This window comes from Myotis daubentonii, chromosome 3, assembly GCF_963259705.1.
Source record: "Myotis daubentonii chromosome 3, mMyoDau2.1, whole genome shotgun sequence".
Classification (NCBI taxonomy): Eukaryota; Metazoa; Chordata; class Mammalia; order Chiroptera; family Vespertilionidae; genus Myotis; species Myotis daubentonii.
The window spans coordinates 208676578-208698031 of record NC_081842.1 but is presented as its reverse complement, the minus strand read 5'-3'; positions in this window follow the sequence as shown (position 1 = coordinate 208698031).

Below are 21454 nucleotides of genomic sequence, written 5' to 3'. Positions count from 1 at the left end.
ATTCTCCATCCCGCAGCCAGGAAGGGGCCCCCTAAAACAGGACACATTCGAGCCTCCTTTAAAACACGTCTGTGGTTCTTCCTTGTCCTCGGGGTAAACTCCCTGAACAGAGGCCTCCAGGACCTGGCCTCCCTTTCTACCCCAGCCTCATGTCTCCCCACCCCTCTTCCTCCCCAGCATTCCTTAGCAAAGCCCTCGTGCATGTCTTAGTTGCCTGAACGGCCCTGTTCTCTCTCCCACTTGTAGGCCTTTGCATAATAGTCCTAGTGATTTATAAAGCACTGACTAAGTGCCAGCCATGTGCTAAGCTTTATATGTTTATTATATACCCCAGCTGAGTCCTCACAATAACCCTATGAAAAACAGTAGGGTGTACAGATAGAAACACACACTCCAGAGTTAGGCCGCGGGAGTTCAAAGTCAGGCTCATGTATTAATCATGTTTTTATGTTCTGTGTTTTATGATGTTTTGACATTTTAGGGCCTTGCTAATCCTGGAGAGACTGCCTCTCCCAGGGCTAGCTAATTCCTAGAGATAGTAAACATTGCCCGTGAGCAGGCCTTTCACATGCAAACCAATCAACTCAAAGCCCAAACACCCAACCACCTCCTCTGTCTAACTCTCACATACCAAGTCCTGCCCCCAGCAGCTCCAGCCCTAAATCACCCAGGACCAGGTACCAGACAGCTAGTGACCACCCCATTGGCTGGAGCCTGCTGAAATTACTCAAACTAAAGGATCAAAACTGCTTACCTTGCCTCTCCCATGAAAAGCACAGTAAGTCTTTTGCCCAAGTTTTTCTTCTGTCTCCTAACAGACGCTGGTTCTTTCTCACATGGCCATCCATGGCATGGTGTACCCCTTTGTCTTAGCAACTGTAAGTTATAAATTATTTTTTCAAAGGCAGTTGTCTTCATATCTGTCACCTTTCTGTATATGATTAAAATAAAATCTTGGGCCCTAGCCGGTTTAGCTCAGTGGATAGAGCATCGGTCCTGGGTTCAATTCTGATCAAGGGCACATACCTCAGTTGCAGGCTCCTTCCCGCCTGGGCCCTGGTCAGGGCATGCACAGGAGGCAACCCGTGGATGTGTTTCTCTCACATCAATGTTTCTCTCTGTCTTTCCCTCTCTCTAAAATCAATGGAAAGATATCCGTGATGATTCAAATAAATAAATTAAATCTTGGGAACCCTTCAGAATCGCTTAGCCCTTTATTAGTTGTGTGACCTTGGGCTCCATCTCTGCCTTGAGTTCTCTCTATCCAAAATGGGCATAACAATAATACCTACTTAAAAGGTACAGGGAACATTTGAGAAAGACTTTAAAATGGAAAAAAGAAAGGAAACACCCACTAGGGTTATCTCTCTCCCTTCATACCTATCATATTTTACAACTGTGTAAGTTGTGGAAAACTGACAGTAATGCGATAATTCTTGCCAAATGACATGTAATTGGTTTGTCATGAGGATATTTACCAGTTGTGCACTTATTTGTAAACTCACTTTAGCATTCCTTGTCTGACTATAAATGATAGTGCTTTCTATTTTCCTTTTTTAAAAACATGTTTTTATTGATTTCAGAGAAGAAGGGAGAGGGAGAAAGAGAGAAAAACATCAATGATGAGAGAGATCATTGATCAGCTGCCTCCTGCATGCCCCCTATTGAGGATCGAGGCTGCTCTCTGGGCACATGCCCTAACTGGAATTGAACTGTGACCTCCGGGTTCATAGGTTGCCGCTCAACACTGAGCCACGCCGGCTGGGCAAGGAAATTCTATCTTGATGGGCTTTGCTTCCTTGGTTTTTTTTTTTTTTTCTTTTTTCTTTTTTTAATATATTTTATTGATTTTTTACAGAGAGAAGGGAGAGGGATAGAGAGTTAGAAACATCGATGACAGAGAAACATCCATCAGCTGCCTCCTGCACACTCCCTGCTGGGGATGTGCCTGCAACCAAAGTACATGCCCTTGACCGGAATCGAACCTGGGACCCTTGAGTCCACAGGCTGACGCTCTCTCCACTGAGCCAAGCCGGTTAGGCTTGCTTCCTTGGTTTATGGACTCCTGCCTTCACCTTTCATGTGAAAGGTTTACTTTTCATATAATTTCCTAGACAGCAAAGATTCCATGTTTTAATAATCTTCCATGATTTTATTATATCCTTAATTATTTAAGGGGGCAAAAAGAACCAAGACTCTTCACTTGTTAAACAGCTAATGTTCTTCACTATCTGGTTACTTACTTTCTTTTCTTTTTCTTTATAATATATTTTATTGATTTTTTACAAAAAGGAAGGGAGAGGGATAGAGAGTTAGAAACATCGATGAGAGAGAAACATCCATCAGCTGCCTCCTGCACACCCCCTACTGGGATGTGCCTGCAACCAAGGTACATGCCCTTGACCGGAATCGAACCTGGGACACTTCAGTCCGCAGGCCAACACTCTATCCGCTGAGCCAAACCGGTTAGGGCATTGTTACTTACTTTCTATGTTTATGTTTAAATGTTTTATTATCACAATTACTGGCACTGAGGATCTTATCTTGAGGACTCTGTCTTAACTGAATGTCCAAATCTCCTCTAACTTTTCTGAATTTTCACCTTCCCAGACTGAACCCTAAATATAGAAAAAAATAAAGTAAATTTTTCAAGATAGCTGCTATGCCTAAAACTATCTTTGAGATTTTTCATACAATCCCTGGAAAAATCACAAAGATTTCTTTTTTCACTTTTTTTGTTTTTAATGCTAGAAATAATTAGATTTGCTTGAAACATCGCCTGGGAAGAATTGTCAAACAGAAGAGATGCTGAGCTTTCTCTGGGTGAAAGCTGTGCAGGTAAAATTAAATTGTATGCTTTATGGGAAGTTCTTGGGACACTGCTCTTGCTCTCCCAAGAATGTTTTTACCCTCCAGGAAAACGTTTTATGAAATAGTTATTTTATTAAGAACCAGAACAATTATAAAATAGCTCTGTCCAATTTTTCTACTCTCATCAGAGTTCTGTCAGTGCTCTCTGCCTAATGATACCGGCAATAACACCATAGTGTATCAGTCATGAGCTCAGATGTTATATAAATGTTTGCTCAACCCAAACAAAACAAAACAAAAAAAAATGTTTGCTCGCTCTGGCCTTCCTTCTTTAATTTGAATTTAGCACAGCCTAGGCCAGTAGGATGCATATCAGACTTATTTATCATGGAATGGAGATCTGTAGACATCTATAAAATGTCTAGGCCCTACTTCAGGCTTACTGAAAAGAATTATGTCTCAGGATTAGTATGTTATACCTAAAGAATTTTTTCCTCTGTACAAATATGCTCATCTATATTTATGAATCAGATGTAACATGTACTACTGACTTCTTTAAACACAGACTTCATCATTATCTTTAGAGATATTTTGCCTAAATTTTATTCTTTTTGAAATTGTTTGATTAACTTTGTTTTGCATGCCCTTTTCAGTTTCATGATTTTAATTATGAATCCTCATCAGACCTTTCATATTGGAAAAATATCTATCCTATATAATAAAAGGCCAGAGGCGTCACAACCGGAATGACCAGAGACCAGACCACCATGGCCCCTCATGGGCTGGCCCCGCCTCCAAGCAAGTAGTTAGGGGCAATCAGGCAGGCAGGCAGAGTGGTTAGGGGAAATCAGGTAGGCAGACCAGTGTTAGGGGTGATCAGGTAGGCAGGCAAGTGGTTAGGGGCGATCAGGTAGACAGGCCAGCAGTTAGGGGAGATCAGGTAGGCAGACAGCCCCTTGCAGGGCTGGCCCGCCCCACAGCAAAGAAAGAGGGAGGCCCAGGCCAGCCAAGCCATCGCACCCCATCCTGTCACCTGCAGAGGGAGGCCACCAGTGGCAAGGGAGAGGGGGCAGCGCCGCACAGAGGGCAAGCAGTAGCAGTGGCGGGGGTGGGGCCAGCTGCCTGCAGCTGGGGGAAGGAAAGCCCCCATAGGCCCTGACCTCAGGCCAGGCCTAGGGACCCTACCTGAGGGGTCCCAGATTGCGAGAGAGCGCGGGCCTGCTGAGGGACTCCACTGGTGCACAAATCTGTGCACCGGGCCTCTAGTCAGTAATAAATGAACCACAGTCATTATAAGTCATTGCATCTCCAATATCTCTGAATCTTGCCTGAAGACCCTGCTATCAGCTACAAGCCAGAGTTTGTATTTGCAACACAAAGGCAGTCTCAGAGCTTCATGGGAAAGGGCTGTACTGGATACTGCAACTATTGACACTTGATGCCGAGCTGACATGGCTTACACCACTGTACCAGTGGAGTGAGTCAGGATTTCCACGTCTCTGCAGTCAAGCAGATGGCTTCATGAGACTACTCAAGAGCCAGCAGAACGAGCCTTAACTACATAGGACTGAACAAGCTGACAAGGGAAATTTTATGGTTGTTATTTGTTTGGAATACTGTGGGTCTAGTTTTAAAGTTCTATTTTCTAGATTCATAAGGAAGCCTTTTGTCTTTCTTCTTAAGCCATCTGCAACCTATAATAATCAAGTGGATTCTGTTTTTGTAAACTGAACGAAACATTTAAAATATCTGATTTTCACTGACTTTCAGAATTCAGAAACTCTTAATGCCTCCTCACTTTTCTTTCTTTTTTTTTTAATTCTTTATTGTTTAAAGTATTACATATAGTGTTACATATGTCTCCTTTATCCCCCATGACGTCTCCCCGGCCCCCTCCACCCCCCAGCACATTCCCTCACCCTCCTAGTCTGTGTCCATTGGCTATGCTTATATGCATGCATACAAGTCCTTTGGTTGATCTCTTAACACCCCCTCCCCTGCCTTCTCTCTGAAGTTTGACGGTCTGTTCGATGCTTCTCTGTCTCTGTATCTATTTTTGATCATCAGTTTATGTTGTTCATAATATTCCACAAATGAGTGAGAGCGTGTGATATTTATCTTTCTCCGACTGGCTTGTTTCACTTAGCATAATGCTCTCCATGTGCATCCAAGCTGTTGCTAATAGTCAAAATTCTTTCTTTTTTACACAGCGTAGTATTCCATTGTGTAGATGTACCACGGTGTTTTAATCCACTCACCTGCTGATGGGCACTTAGTCTGTTTCCAAATCTTAGCTATTGTAAATTGTGCTGCTATGAACATAGGGGTGCATATGTCCTTTCTGATTGGTGTTTCTGATTTCCTTGGATATATTCCTAGGAGTGGGATTACTGGGTCAAATGGGAGCTCCATTTTTAATTTTTTGAGGAAACTCCATACTGTTTTCCACAGTGGCTGCACCCTATCAGCAGTGCGCGAGGGTTCCTTTTTCTCCACATTATCATTTGTCGATTTGTTGATGATAGCCATTCTGATAGGTGTGAGATGGCATCTCATTGTCGTTTTGATTTGCATGTCTCGGATGATTAGTGACTTTGAACATGTTTTCATATGTCTCTTGGCCTTCTGTATGTCTGCTTTCAAAAAGTGTCTAAGTCCTTTGCCCATTTTTTGATTGGATTGTTTATCTTCTTTTTATTAAGATGTATGAGTTGCCTATACGTTTTGAAGATTAGGCCATTATCGGAGATAACATTGGCAAGCATGTTCTCCCATGCAGTGGGCTTTCTTGTTGTTTTGGTGATGGTTTCTTTTGCTGTGCAGCCTCCTTGCTTTTCATGATAATAGTATTTGCATGGGTTATATGCTCTCCATCTTTTAAAAAAAAAAGTATATTTTTATTGATTTCAGAGAGGAAGGGAGAGATAGAAACATCAATGATGAGAGAGAATCACTGATCAGCTGCCTCTTGCATGCCCCACCCACACTGGGGATCGAGCCCGCATCCCAGGCTTATGCCCTGACTGGAAATCAAACCGTGACCTCCTGGTTCATAGGTTGATGCTTAACCACTGAACCATGCTGGCTGGGCTCCATCTTATCTCCTTATAACTGTGGGGTATTTTGATTTCTCCTCTGAACTAGTCATACCACCTTACAGGTTCCCTCATTACTTAATAGATTCCATAAACTCTTTGATACAGATTCACTTCATACGCATATGAAGTCAAAATTTTATCTTTTTAAAAAAATATCCTTTGAGTTAATATATATATATATATATATATATATATATATATATATATATATATACTAGTAAGATGTTTGGAACAGTGCTTGGACCCAATATTGGCTCAGTAACTGTTAACTTTTGTAAGTAGCGTATTTCGATTATTTGCATTTTACAGGTGAGGAGAATGAGGTGCAGAGGAGGTAAGCAAACTTGGTAAAACGGCACAGCCTGTCAGAGGTGGAACAGAATGAGAAGTCAGGTCTTCTGCCTTCAGAGCCGTTTTCTTGTCCACATCCCTACCACACCCCTCTCCTACCCACAATCCTCTCTGGCTGTGCTCTTTTAACTCTCACTCCCTTTCCCTGCCCTTGGGTAAGTTATTCTAAGACTTCATAGTTGGAGTCTTTCTGGATCCTTCTGGGCTAGGTCAGCACCACCACCAACATTGTATCTTCCCCTATCAAGCTCATTCTGTAAATACGTTGCAACCGTCAATTTCTTCATCTAAAGGATGAACCCCATACCCCCAGGGGCCAAGACTTGTCTATCACCATCCAGCACAGAGCTGGGCATGCAGCCAGTGCCCACGTGCCAGTGCCAGAAACGAGGCACCAGGTATGCGTGGTGTTTTGTCCCCCTGGGATGGAGAGAAGGATGCTTTCTGGAACTGCCTGGAACCCCTCTGTTTCTCTGTTCTCTGCCAGCTCCACACGCCCTGGGCTCCTGGTCCCTCTAGAGCAGTGGTTCTCAACCTGTGGGTCGCAACCCCTTTGGGGGTTGAACGACCCTTTCACAGGGGTCGCCTAAGACCATCGGAAAACACATCATTACATATTGTTTTTGTGATTAATCACTATGCTTTAATTATGTTCAATTTGTAATAATGAAAACACATATAGCATATCAGATATTTACATGACGATTCATAACAGTAGCAAAATTACAGTTAGAAGTAGCAACGAAAATAATTTTATGGTTGGGGGTCACCACAACATGAGGAACTGTATTAAAGGGTCGCGGCATGAGGAAGGTTGAGAACCACTGCTCTAGAGAGTACCGACCCTCCTCAAGAGGATGCCTGGAGCCACTAGCCTCTCGTGACCTGAGTTTTTGGGTTTTGTTTTTTTTCTTTTCTTTTCCAAATCAAATTCCAGGAATGCAGGTTTAAAAATAGCCAAGAAATGCAATCTTCTCCACCAAGTCGCTTGGCAAAAACAAATCCTCAACAAAGACCAGTGTGCAGTCTCGCTTCACACTTACTCATTTTCAGACGCCAACTCAGCTCTGTTTTGGGTGGGGAGGGAAGGGAAGGCAGGATTCCGAGGGGGGGCGGGGAGGGGTAAAGGGTAAGGGCAGAGCAGCCGGGCACAAGCTGGGTTGGACGGTAGGGTCGACCCCAAGTCGCAGGCACACGCCCTTGCAGGAGGACAGTTGCTTGAGGCTGCTGTGAAGTCCCGTTTTCCCTGGAGCCCCAGCTAGCTGGTCCCCAGCCCTGGACTGGGCAGGAGATCAAAGCAGCCCTGGAAAACGGTCTCCACTAGTGATCCGGAATTCTCTCTCCTTCCCCGGGGAGACATCAGCGGCTGCCTGAGCGCGCCTTTCCCCATCATGACTTAAAGAACCGGTGGGAGGAACAGGGAGCAACGTTTACGCTCCTGCTCAACAACAGCCTCAGTCTCCCTCTTTCCTGCAGGGTCTATTTTTTGACCTGTCATCTTCCTTAATGCCCATTTTGTGGGTGAGAAAAATGTGTGATGGAAGAGAGGAAATTCAGGACCAGAGAAGGCCTGGAAAACTCAAATTTCATATTTCCTCCTCTTTTGAATCAGCATTTATGTCCCTCAATGGGGTTTTCCTGCATATGCTTGTATAACTCCCTTTTAAAACAATTTTTGCTGTTTTTTCCTTTCCCTGCCCCTGGGTAAGTTATTCCAACGACTACTTTCCACCTCAAAAGAAAGTAGTGGACAGGAAAAAAGTGGTCGTGTGGTCTGTTGGCTACAACGCCAAGCGGAGCCAGGAGACGTTGGTTCTATTCTGAGCCTTTTTGGGAACAGGACGAAGGAGAAGGACATGAGCCCTGCCCTTTTACGGGAGTTCCCGGGACCCCATGCCAGCAGGAGGAAGTTGCTTACTCTAGATCAGAAGGGGACCAAGAATTAGCGTTTATGAAACAGCTGCAAAATGCCAGGTCCTTTCCTGGCCAGCTCACTTCATTCTCACAACCTGGTAAGATTAGGCTTCTGTGATTTCCATGTTACAGACGAGGAAACTAAGGCTCAGAGAGATGTGATGAGTTGCCCTCGGCAGCACAGCTTGTCAGCGGCATCTGGGCTATTTAACTTAACTATGCAGCCTGCCAATCCTGCTTTATTCATCAAGTTGCTCAATTTATTGAGCACCTATTATGTGCTTCCCTCCCCCCACCTCCCACCCCTGACCCCCCGCTGGTTATAGGAGTGAGCAAAACATAGATCCCTTTTTTTTAATGGAGCTTATTTTCTAGTTGGGGGTGGGTGGAGCAAGAAGGAAGACAGAAAGTAAACATAATAAATAAGGAAATTATGTGACACAACAGGTTTCACATGCTAAGGACAAAAGAAAAATTAGAGTAGGCTAAGGGTATTGGGAGGGCTGGAGATACAGTTGTACATTTAAATAAGGTACTCAGGCCTCTTGGTGGAGGTGACATTTTTGTGAGGACTTGAAAGAGATGTGAGAGTTGGAAATGCTGATGTTTGAGGGAAGGCTATTACTGTCAGAGAGAATAGTCAAGTCAGTGCAAAGGCCCTGAGGTGGGAGGTGGCCTGGCACCACGGGGAAATAGCCAGGAGGCCAGCGTGCTTGCAGCAGAGTAAGCAAGCAGTCCTCACACAGAAAAGGGCTACCCTGGGTCTAATATGTTGAGATTAGACTGCGGAGGGGCAAGGAAGAAGCAGAGAGCGGGGAGGGGTGTTGCAGTTACCAGGTGAGAGGCCCTGGCGGCAAAGGCCAGGCTGGGGGCAGTGGAGCGGGTGAGTGCTGGTCAGATTCTGGGTTTATTTTGAAAGCAGAGTCCGTAGGACTTCCTGATGGATTGGAAGAGAAGTGTGAGAGGGCGGGGCGTCAGGGCACTTCCCAGGTTTCTGCTGGAAGGAGGGGGCTTCCATCAGCCCAGCTGAGAGGCTTTGCCTGGGGCAGATCTGGGAGGGAAGGAAGATCAGGAACTGGGTTTGGGACGTGGTGAGTCTGAGACGTGTAACTTCTGTCCACACGGGCCCAATAAATAACATCCAAAAGCATGACTGAAGGGGCCCATTTATGGGGTACCTCCAGACAAACCAGCCAGTTCCCTAGTTTCCCCCAGCCCGCCTTTCTCTAAACCAGCTCTTTTTAACCCACGGTTTTATAAACTTGGATGGAAAAACATTACATCTTCTTTTTTCACTAACCTCTTGCCAGGGTCCAACCCCAGCAGGTCCAGGGGTTCCCAAAGGTGTGGACGGAGTCGGCGAAGAAGGAATGACACGGAGACAGTGTTCCGTTGATCAGCAGCCTAGCCAGGATCTCCAGCCAGGATCTCCAGCCAAGTCTTGGTCTGGATCTCCAGCAAAGTTCTGGTTCGGATCTCCAGAGAGGTTCTGCTTCAGACCTCCAGCCAGGTTCAGTCACCAGGTTCTAGTCAGGCTCTCCTGCCAATCTCCACAGTCAGATTCAGTCCAGGATCCCCTGCCATGCTCTCTCGCCAGCGAAGTTCTTCTGTCTCTAGAGAACGTTCTGTGTAGGTTCTGTGCCTAGGCTCTGTCTCTCTTGGTCCTGTCTTCCAAGCCCTGTGTCCTTAGTTCTGTGTTCTGAGTTCTGTTCTAAGTTCTGTGTGTTGTTGTCTTGTTGCATCTGTATTTACACCAGTTGATTCTAATCCTGTCAATTTCTATTACAAAGGTTAGGGCGTTTCTTATCTCCATTCCAGGGAGTAAAGATTATGTAGCTTAAGCATGATTGTTTGCAGTTAAATTGATTAACTACCCGCCTGGCACTTAGTTAAGGAGTTTCATCCCCTCCCTAACTTCAGGGAAAAATCCCTACCTGGGGAAACAACCTTTCTCGGAGAGGTGACCTTGGTTAAAACACAGCGCCAAGAAGGTGAGCAAACATATTAAGAACCGTATGCCATATATGCCAGGTCCCTTGAAACAGCAAGGATGGACCGGCTCCCGGCAACCTCTGACTAGAATATCGCCATTTCCTGCTATTATGGATGTAGGTAGCAAACCCCAGTAGCTTTAGCAGGCCCAGCGACTGTCACCAGCAAGAATCACAGACATTTTCATTTCTCGTAACAGGTACCGCAGGTGAGCCCCAAATGGCTTTGACCTTCATCACTTCTTTGAACTTACGGAAGTTACTGGACCTGCCACTAGGTTTTATGGTTCAATGCATTAACAAGCACACCTGTTGCTGTGTCATAAATTTGAAATTAGCCCCTTGTCAGTTTTAGATATTGCAAATATCTTCTGTCGTCTGTCTGTGAACTGTCTCTCGGTGTCCTTTGTGGAGCAGAAATCCTCAATTATGATGTAACCAAAGTAATAGATTTTTATCCTTAAGAATTTGTCCCTAGTCCCCAGATCCTAAAGTTATCCTTTTACATTCTGTTCTTTCTTTGAATGCAGTTTTATCTTCCATCTTCGGGTCTTTAATCCCTCCAGAGTCCACTATGAATGTGGGTATTATGTAGGCACCTGATTTTGTTCCCTTTTCCTCTGTATTATGAACCAGCTTTCCCTGTTTGTCTTGAACTCTCGGTTTCTGCTCTCATCATTGTCTTAAGATGCCACATCTGCAGAGCACCATCGACCTCTTAATAGTCTCATTCTAGGAATAAAAAAAAAAAAAAAATAGTCTCATTCTATGGGTTTTTTAAAAACCACTGTTCATCTTGTCCTCCGTGCAGTTCTAGGCACTTTGGACCACTTCTGGAAGCTCTGTGTGCATGCCCTTTCTAAACTTTTTATTCTTGTCTGCTTTTTCTTTTATTTTGTCTCTTCCTCCTCTTTCATCCCGAGGGCCTTGCTGGCTTAACTTTCTCTTGAAGCTCTTAACAATGGGTGTAATTTAAGGCTCTATCCTTGTCTTTATTTTTATCCCTTGTAATTCCATCTTCTTTGAGAAATTCATCCATTTTCAAGATTTCAATACCTCCAGGTGAATGACTGCCCTACCAGCAAATCCAGCCCTGACCTCTCTTGTGAATGCCAGTGACCAATTTCAAACTCAAAATTGGACATGATTCAATATGTCTAAATTCAAATTAATCTTAACCGTGAAAGTAATTGTATACGATTGGCCTGTATTTTATACATTCCCAAATCCTCCAATGGCCTAGCACAGTACCTTCCATAAACCAGATGTTCAATATGTATTTATTCAATGAATGAGATCTTATATGTTTAGCCATATTAAAACTCAAAGTTTTTTTGATTCAAATATTCGTGGTTCAGAAGATCACTTACCATTCCAGAGCGAAGTTCAGCTATTAGCTTTCTCCTTCCTTTGGAAGGGAGTGGCTGTCTCCTGGTTGGTCACGTCCAACTGTCTTCAGTGTTCCTCTCACTGAGATAGGCTAGGGAGGGAGGAGCAGGGTTGGCACTGGCCAGAGCCATAGTCACTGAGCTATCCTGGAAAGATCATAGTTTTGGAGTCAGAAAGACCTGCCTTGAAATTCCATATCCTCCACTTATGAGGGCCTAGTTTTCTTATCGATAAAAGGGCATAAGAAGGGTCAACCCAGATGGCTACGAGAGAATAAAAGAAACAACACATGCAAAGTGCCCAACAGATGCTAAAAAGAACTGGGGGTCCCCTTCCCTTCTCCCTCTTTGCATCCCTCTCCAGCATTCAGCTGAAAGCTGAAGACAGAAGAGCTCTCAGGATAAACGGTCCCATTATGAGCGCCCTGCACGACCAAAGTCAGACGGGAGGTCTCCTTAATCTGCACGGCATCCCCGTGCCTCTGTAAAGTAGGTTGAGGGGGGACTACAGTCGTCTCCCCTTTACACTTTAAGAATTGGAAGTATTAAAATCCCAAGAGCATCAAATAAGCACTTTCCAGTTTACAGCAGCTCAGAACTCAAACTGTTGTGCAGGGAGCTCAGTGTTAACTTTTCAGCTGGCCAATGAAGGCGCTAGTGTCAAACTCTCCATCCACCGTGATCCTGCTAACTGACCAGGGCGGCACATTCAAGTCTCTGCAGGGGTGAGATTGAAAGTCACCACAAGCATCCCCAGTTTGCCTTGGGAACCCTTCCAAACCCCTCCTTGTTTTTCCACCCTGCTTCCTCCTTACTCGTAAATTTCTTGGTCTTCAACTCTCTTTGTTTTGGCTTCATGCTATGGTTCGTATCCTCCACCCATGTCTTTGCTGGATGGCCCTCTGGGCTTGACTCACTCTTCTGGCTCTCAGCAGCCACACCGATCCAAGCCATTGCTCTCGGTCTTCGTCCTTCGGTCTCCCACACAGCTCCCATGGGTAAGGAGCGGCCCATCTGTGGGATCCGCTGGACGTGCCCCACCCCTCACCAGGACCACAAGGGTCGTGGTGGCCTGCCAGCTTCAAGGTGGCAGAATAAAGTCTTTGCTGCCCCCCACTTTTAAAAACCACGCCAAAACAGCCCAAGCAATGCAAACAAATGTATTATTTATTAAAGCAGAAGAAAACAGCAACCCCTGATCACACTCCATGAAATGGAGAGAGGAAGGGCAAAGCACTCCAGTTGAGTCTGAGGAACACCAGGCTAGACCTTAAAGACATTAGAGCAGCGGTTCTCAACCTGTGAGTCGCGACCCCTTTGGCGGTCGAACGACCCTTTCACAGGGGTCGCCTAAGACCATCCTGCATATCAGATATTTACATGACGATTCATCACAGTAGCAACATTACAGTGATGAAGTAGCAACGAAAATAATTTTATGGTTGGGTCACAACATGAGGAACTGTATTTAAAGGGACAGAAGGTTGAGAACCACTGCATTAGAGGATTCATCTTATGCATTTCTTTACCCCCAGAGCTTAGCACAGGACTGGCAAGTCAAATCCTCATTCAATACTTCCTGAATGGATTACGTCACTTTATACGGATCACATAACATATACTATATGTAATATTATCAGCATGTGAAGACATTTTTTACCGAAAGGAGACCTGTTAGAAATGTTTACTACATTGCTAATGGAGTGGCCATTGTTTCTATGAGAGAGAGCAGGCCCTTCGAAGCCCCTAAACTGAGGAAGGGAACTCTAAGCATCACCCTTGCCCTAATGTTTAGCATTTCATTGCTTCAGATATTTCTAAAAATTCACAAAATCTGCTCTTTCCTTAGCTCAGTTTTTGTTTTTCATTATTTTAATGTGAACTTGATTCCTATGGAGGTCAGGACTTGATAATGACGTTCAGCCCTTTGCAATTATTCGTAAGGAACCAGGTAACAGCACTGACATTTAATATTTAATTGTTTTTGATCAGCATTAATTAGTTACAGATGTACACCAGATTCCCATTTAATTAAATGCTCTTGGGAACATATTGTGGACTCAGGGATTCTAACCACATCAAAAAGTAAATGTTCAACTTTAAAAGTTAGGCCCTAGAGACCCAGGCATCCATGGAGAGGAAATTCCAGATGTCTAGCATTCTCCCTCTTTGCTCAGAAAGAAACCTCCTCCTTGCAGCCCCCTGGAATCGAAACGCTTCGTGTTTCTGCCGGGAACTTCCAGGCGGTGGCCATCTCTTCTCTTCTTCTCACATCATCAGTGCTGCCCTCTCTACTGAATCATTCCCATGCGCATACAAACATGAGTAATGTCTCCCATCCACAAAACCCGCTGTGGACTCCACTCCTTCTCGAGCTATTGTCCCTTTCCCCTGTCCCTCTTCGGAGAAACACTCCTTGAAAAGGCTGTGTACACTTGCTGTCTCCAATCTTTCTCTTCCTGGTCTCTCTCAGACCCACTGTCTTCAGACTGCGGCTCTGACCCCTCCTAGGAAACTGTCCTTGTCCGCGTAACCAAAATAACTTCGATGCTAAATCCAATGGCCAATTCTCCATGTTCATTTGACCCAGTTCATCGTGTTCTCTTCCATGAAACATTTTCTTCATTTGGCTTCCAGGAAGCCATTTTTATTTTTGGTTTTCCTCCCACACATGATCATTCCTTCTCATTCTCCGTTGCTGATTCATCCTCCTCTCCCCAGCCTCTAAATGTTAGCATGTCACCAGGCTCAGTCCTTGGTGTCTAACTTTCTCCTTTGGCCATACTCATCCCATAGGTGAGCTTAGAGAAGCATATATATTCATTGAACTCCTCATTTTTACCTTCAATACCGGCCTCTCCCCTGCTTACTCTGTATTTCCACTTGAAGGTTGGCTAGACCTGGGTTCCTTAGAAATCAGAGCCTGAGGCAACGCTCAGACATGGGCATACTCTATTTAAGAGGTGCGATTGCAGGGCAGAAAAGGAGGCAAGAGGGAAATCAGTCAGGGAATGAGGGAGAGGAAACACAAGGGGTACGTTATTAACCTAGTCATAGATTCACAAGAAAACACAGCTGGTGGCCAGGTCACCTGGGAACATCTCCAAGGGGCGAGGGTAGGATACGGGGGACAACAGAGCTTTGGTGCTGCCTCTTGGGAAGGAGAAGGTATATTTCTGGCCTGTGGAAGGAAAATAGAATTCCTCTGTTGCTCCTTTTCATCTCTTGTCTCTCGATAAAAGTTTACTCCTGCATCTCTGGGTTGTAATCTGTGACCTTTTTAGGCTCCTTAGAGATGCCAGTTCTCCCAGCCCTGGTTCAGAACGTAACCTGGGCTCAGAAATGTTGGAAGGATCCATAGCCTGTGTGTCTGATCACTTGGGTCCGGTGCCTGGAGCTTTTGCATAATGGAGGTGAGCTAGAGCCTGGCCTTCATCTGAGGGAGGCTGAGGCAGCTGGTGGTCTTATCAGGAGACCATTAATTGTGGTGGCCAGGGCTCCTCTTTGAGTAGGCAGTCAAGGGGATTAGGAGGAGAGGGGGTTGAGGAAATATGGGGAAGCACATAAATTGGGTCTACTAGGCAGCTCCAAACTTCACCTAGCCAACACTGACATCCTAATTCTGTTCTCCCATACAAACTTCTTTCTCCATTTTTACCATCTCACTGTTACTCCCATCTTTCTGTTTGCCCACACCACACATCTGAGAACCATTCTTAACTCCTTTATTTTTCCCCTCCTCAAACCCCACATCTCATCTTTCAGCAAATCCCATAAGTTCTACCTTCAGAAGATATCCAGAAGCCACCCTCTTCTCACTGCTTCCTTTTCCATCATTCTTAGGTGACTGGAATAGTCTTCCTACCTAGCTCTCTGCCTTTGCCTCTGTCCCAACATTCTCAGTTCAATGGGCAGAGTTGTCCTTATCAAACACAAGTGAGAGGTGTCACTCCTCCTCTCAAAACCCTCTACTGTCTTCCCATCTCACTCAGAGTAAAACCAGAGTCTTTGCCCTGGCCTACAAGGTTCTATCTATACCATCTGCTTCCGCCACCCCTCTGACTTCATCTCCTGTTTGCACACTCCGTTCCAGTCATGCTGTGCCTCTACAAGGCCAAGCAGACCCCCACTGCACCCCCTGGGCCATTATACTTGCTCCTTGTACCTATAAAACTCTCCCTTCAATGATCTGTATGGCTTGTTTTCTCAGTCCTTCAGAGCCTTTAACCTCTACTAGTATTTCCACTTCTTTTCAGCTAGAGAAGGCTCCATGGAGGAGAAAAGGGGCTGAAAAAGGAAAAGATAAGGAAAACAGAAGGAAGGAGTGGCCTCTTCAGGAGCTTGTTGAGAAACCCAACACAATTGCAGGAATGGTTTGGCCAACAAGGAGACCTTATATATGGGAGAGGAACAAAAGATTGAAGAGGGAGTGAAACCGTTCTCAAAGGCTTTAATGTTCATGAAGAAGCTAAGTGATTTTTCCATAGGCATAGGCATCCAACTGAGAATCAGAGTCAGTTCATTCATGTTTCCACTGAAAAATATCTTCCAACCAGGGCCTCTGAACCAGTGTTTGTTCTGGTGGTCTAACCATGTCCATAAAGGAAGCAAGAAAAACCAGCAGTGACAAAGGAGCAACAGAGCTCAGAAAAGTGTCTGTCCCTGAGAAGAATTTTCCAGTGAAAGTTGATGGGAGAAGATGGTCTTCCCTAGAGCCACTGTTTGAGAGCTTACATAGCCAACTGCGGGTTGGAAATGGGATTTCAAAACCAACCCAACAGGAAGAACAGGGGCAGGTCGGTGTTCTCTTCTGATACTCTTGGCTCAGGCCTACCTGGCTCAACCTCTCAGATCTCCTGATAACCAATGTTGTGAGGTCAAAGAGGTCAGTGAGTGTGGGCGCCACTGCCCTCTGCTGGAGGGACTGGCATCCTCCCCAAGACCTGTGTTTGGCTCCAAGTCAATAGTTCTTAACCTTCTTTGAATTCTGGGTTCCTCTAAGAGTCTGAGGAAAGCTATGGACTCAAGGAAGAAAAAAAGGTAGGCACTCATACATAAATATTTATATAGAGTTTCGAGGTTTCATGGAAAGACCCTCTGAAACCCGCCCACCAACTTCCCAGATAAAGGTGTGACTTTAGATTAGAAGCAGACAGATGTAAGTGCCAGTTCCGGGCTAAAACACCCATCTCTTCTGTGAGACAGAAATTAAGAAGAGGTTACCTAGCATATTTTCTGCCAAGAATGCCTCCCCCCAACCTTGGATCCCATATTTAGAAATATTTTCTCTACCAAACAAATTGCACTGACCAAGAAGTCCTTATTTTTATTTTTATTTTATTAACCAGACAGATGGGCAAGTGATAGCCAGTAACCTCATTATGGCTGAGTTCATATAATCCAGGTAAAAATCAAAGCTAACTTGACATTAAATTAGCCAGGGGAGCTGTATTGTGAACAAGTGTATGGTTTTGGTTGGCCTTTGAAATATTAATACTCCAGCTCTGATTATTATACTTGCACCAACTCTCACTCACACCAACTCTCACTCTCAAGCTCCCATGCTTAAGTCTAAACTCATTCAATGAAGCTATTTTTCTCAAACTCATGCTCTTTCACAAATCCATGTATCCGGAGTTTGAGTGTACCTTCAACTGCAGGTAAATGCAGAAAATGTGGCTTCCAATGCACTTTCTAAGCATTCCCTCAGACTCAAACTCTCTCTAAGGTCAATTCAGACATATATTGAGCACAAAGCTACACTTCCATCCACTCTGGATTGTGTCCCACACGGGGGCCCTCTGGCTTCAAAGGCAGGCCACATGAGAACACAGAACATCAATTAAACACCACTTAGTACCTGGTTTGGCTAGTGCTGGCGATGTAACGTTGAAAAAGACATTATTCCTGCTCCTTGTCGCTGATTGATTGATTGATTGATTGATTGATTCATTCGTTCATTCAAGAAAATTATTAAGCAAATGCTTGCAAGGTACCAGACACTGTGCTAGCACTAGGAATCTATAATAATAAAAGCATAATATGCTAATTAGACCGGATGACCGTCTGGATGAAGCCGGGGCTGCGAGAGCTGAGCCCCTTGCACAAATTTCGTGCATTAGGCCTCTATAATGATAATGAGACAAGTGAAGTCCCTGTTTCATGAAACTTACCATGTGGTGGGAGAAATGCGTTGGGGGTGGTGAGAGGACAGGAGTAAATAAATAGAGAAGACAATTGCAAATTGCGATATGCACTAGAAAGGAAACAAAGGGATGGATAGGGCCAGGTAGGGAATAGAGGTGGGGAGAGGACCTCTCCTAGGTTTAGAAGTCAGGGTCCTGGCAGGAAACAAGTGGTACAGTCAAAATGGGAACCTGAAAATATAATGAAGTTACTATTTCCAAAGCAAGAAGGATGGTAATACCTTGGAGTAAGTAACAGTGGGAGCCATTACCAGCATTAGGCCCAAAGGTATAAGGGGAAGACGCAAATGCAAGGATTTGAAGGAAGAGCTGATAAGGAGGTCCATTTGATGACAGCTGCTACATGTACACACCCACCAGTTAGCGGCAGAGTAGACTGGGAACCAGCTCTCCTGATAGCCAATCTAGTGTGTTCCCTGCTAGGTTAGTACCGCAGACTGGATGACTTGAAACAACAGAACGTAACGTAATACTGTGTAACGATGAAACAAGAATGAACCATACTCACAACAACATGGATGAATCTTAAAGCATAATAATGGGCAAAATAAGTCAAATACCATATAGACTGTGTGATTCTATTTATGGAAAGTTCAAAAACAGGTAAAATAAACCTTATTGTTAATGAGTAACAGTCAGGAGAGTGGTTATGCTAGCAGGGAGGAAGGGCTATGATCTGACAAAGGACACACTGACGCGTGGGCTTCTGACGTGCTAGTGATGTTCATTTTAAAACAATTTATTTGTTGCATTGTATTTGTTTTTAGCACTTTTCTGTATGCTTGTTATATTACCTGCACAAGTAAAAAAAAGGGGGGGGGGAAGGGGCGTCTGGACTTTGGAACCAAACAAAGAACCTGTTTGACTTTGGACACATTAGTGAAGGTGCAAAACAATATAAGACCCCTCTTGGAGAAAGAGGATATGAAACAAAAAAAAGTGAATCTCTCTTTAAGAATTAGTTTTTAAAAAATAAAAGAATTAGTGTTTAATTGAAGAGAAACTGAAAAAAAAAATCCCACTGGAATCTAAAAGTCCTTTATGCAGGTGCTATGCTATAAAACATTCTAATCTGTGTTAATGAAGCTGGATTTACAACCTAGTAAACCAAACAAAGAGCTTATGTTGAGTTGATTAACCAGCTGGGACTAAAATCAGTGTACTTAGGAGACAGTTTTTGCTTTTTCATTTTTCTTCTCTCCAATGTAAAAAGATGCTGGCTCTCTTGTTGTGAAATGGCTTTATTACAAGACTGTCTTAACCCACTTGAAATGCAACTTCTATTTTTGTGAAACTTGTTCCATACACGTTAGAGAATTCCTAATGATAATAATAATGACTTATGCAGAGTTCCAACTGGGAACCAAGTATTACTTCAGGCAGATTGCAATTATTGAAACATTTTGACATGGTACTATCATCCTTTAAATATTTCTTTATGCCCCAGCTAGTCTGGCTCAGTGGATAGAGTGTGGGCCTGCAGACTGAAGGGTCCTGGGTTCAATTCTGGTTAAGGGCACATGCCTGGATTGTTGCTCAATCCCCAATTGGGGGCATGCAGGAGGTAGCCAATCAATGATTCTCTCTCATTGGTGTTTCTAACTCTCACTCCCTCTCCCTTCCTCTATGAAGTCAATAAAAAATATATTTAAAAAAATAAAATAAATACTTCTTTACTTTGTGACACAAGAAGTTGTTCCAGGGTCATCCCATATTTTCTTTACTCCAGCTCTGGACTCTCAGTTGTTTTTCAAAGAGCCCTAGATTCTTTTAGTAGAGAATGGTATTTAGAGCCAAGGTCTAGGCTTGCTTATTGCTACGGGTGTGTCATTGCCTTCAGGGCCTCTCAGCAAACAAGATCAGGAAATACACACACACACACACACACATACACACACACTTTTATATCTATTTCTATTATATTAAGTGCCATGTGTTCATACTCATACATTGAATTCCAATCCAACAGCAAAGAGTTCTTTCATGCTTTCCCCCTTTTCATATTTGTAAATCCCTTCTCTAGCACCAAGATATCTGGGTGTGGCTGTGTGTGTGTGTGTGTTTTAACATTTTGAATGTAACAAAATTTATAATGTGTGTATTGCTATTTTTTAAAATAATGTTCTCACTTGTATTGATCTTTGTTTTCCAAGAACTATCAAAACTCCAGAGTTTTCATTTATTTTATTCACTCAACGAACACACATTTATCAAGCAGATACTATGTGTCAGATAATGTTCTCCGGCTAGGGATATAGCAGTGAATAAAACATCGTATTGGAAAAAGAACCATGGAAAGAGAATGATAGATACAGAGCTAGGAAATGGCAAAGCTGGGATCTGAACCCAGACAGCCTGGCTCCAGAATTCATACTATACCATCTGCCTCTGATTGCTTTTGTAATTTGCTCTCTGCCTTCCACAAAACTTTACAGCTCTCTTGGATCCAATAAAAATGCCTCTGTCTGTTTCTAAATCTATTCAATGCATCTTCCACATTACTTAATTTCCCTGATACTCAGTTTCCAAATCTGTAAAAATACATTAATCTCAACCTGCTGTGAGGAAAAATGAATTATATGAGATGCCTGGTGCTACTTGTGACACATCAGAGGTATTTAGTGAAGTTAAGTTTCCTTTTCCATTTCAACATAAATGCTACACTATAAAGTTTTTCCGGGACAAAGACTTTTTTCTCTTCCTCATTCAATCAAACATTTATTTATACATCCATTTATTCTTACATCCATTCAAAAAGCATTTATTGAAAATCCAATATATACCAGGTTCTTTGCTAGTTGTGGGGGATCCAGTAAAGCACAGCCTCCATTCTCAAGGAGCTCACAGTCACATGCAAGAGACACACAGTTTCAATACAATCTGATATGTAGCTCAGATGAGCGCTAGAAGAAGGGTGGCCATGGAAGAAGCCTTCTTAAAAGAAGGGGCTCCATCATAGCAAGGACTAATGCAGCAATTCTGCTGTTAAAGTTGCCAAAGACAGATGAAAAAAATAAATGGGTGAATGAATTTGATTCAGTTCAACAAATCTTTCATAGAAGATCTCACTGCCCAAGGCATTGCGCTCTGAACTGGGAGTGTGCAGGTGGGGAAGGGGCAGCCCAGGCTCTTAATGAGCTTCTAGTTTTCCTAGATATAAGCTTCTATAAGGAGATATTTCAATACAATGTAGCAAATTATAGGAGTAGGCAAGCTCCTGGGACAACAAAATGATGAAGGGGCTCTAAGGTCTCTTAAGTTAGGCTTCTTAGAATGAACTTGTTGAAGCTTGGATATATCCAATAGATGAATGGGAGTCATCTAATCAAAGGAATAATAGGGTCAAATTGATATTTGTTTGTAGGATGGAGGATGAAAACGAGGAAGGAAAACTAAAATCAGTGACCATCAGCAGATGAGTGGATTAGAAAACTGTGGTACATCTACACAATGGAATACTATGCTTCGGTAAAAAAGAAGGAACTCGTGCCTTTTGCAACAGCATGGATGGAACTGGAGAGCATTATGCTAAGTGAAATAAGCCAGTCAGAGAAAGATAGATACCACATGATCTCACTCATTTGTGGATTATAGAGAACAACATAGACTGATGAACAGGGACGGATCCAAAGACAGAGAAACAGTGATCAGACTATCAATCCCCAGAGGGAAAGTAGGGGAGGGTGGGGGTAAGG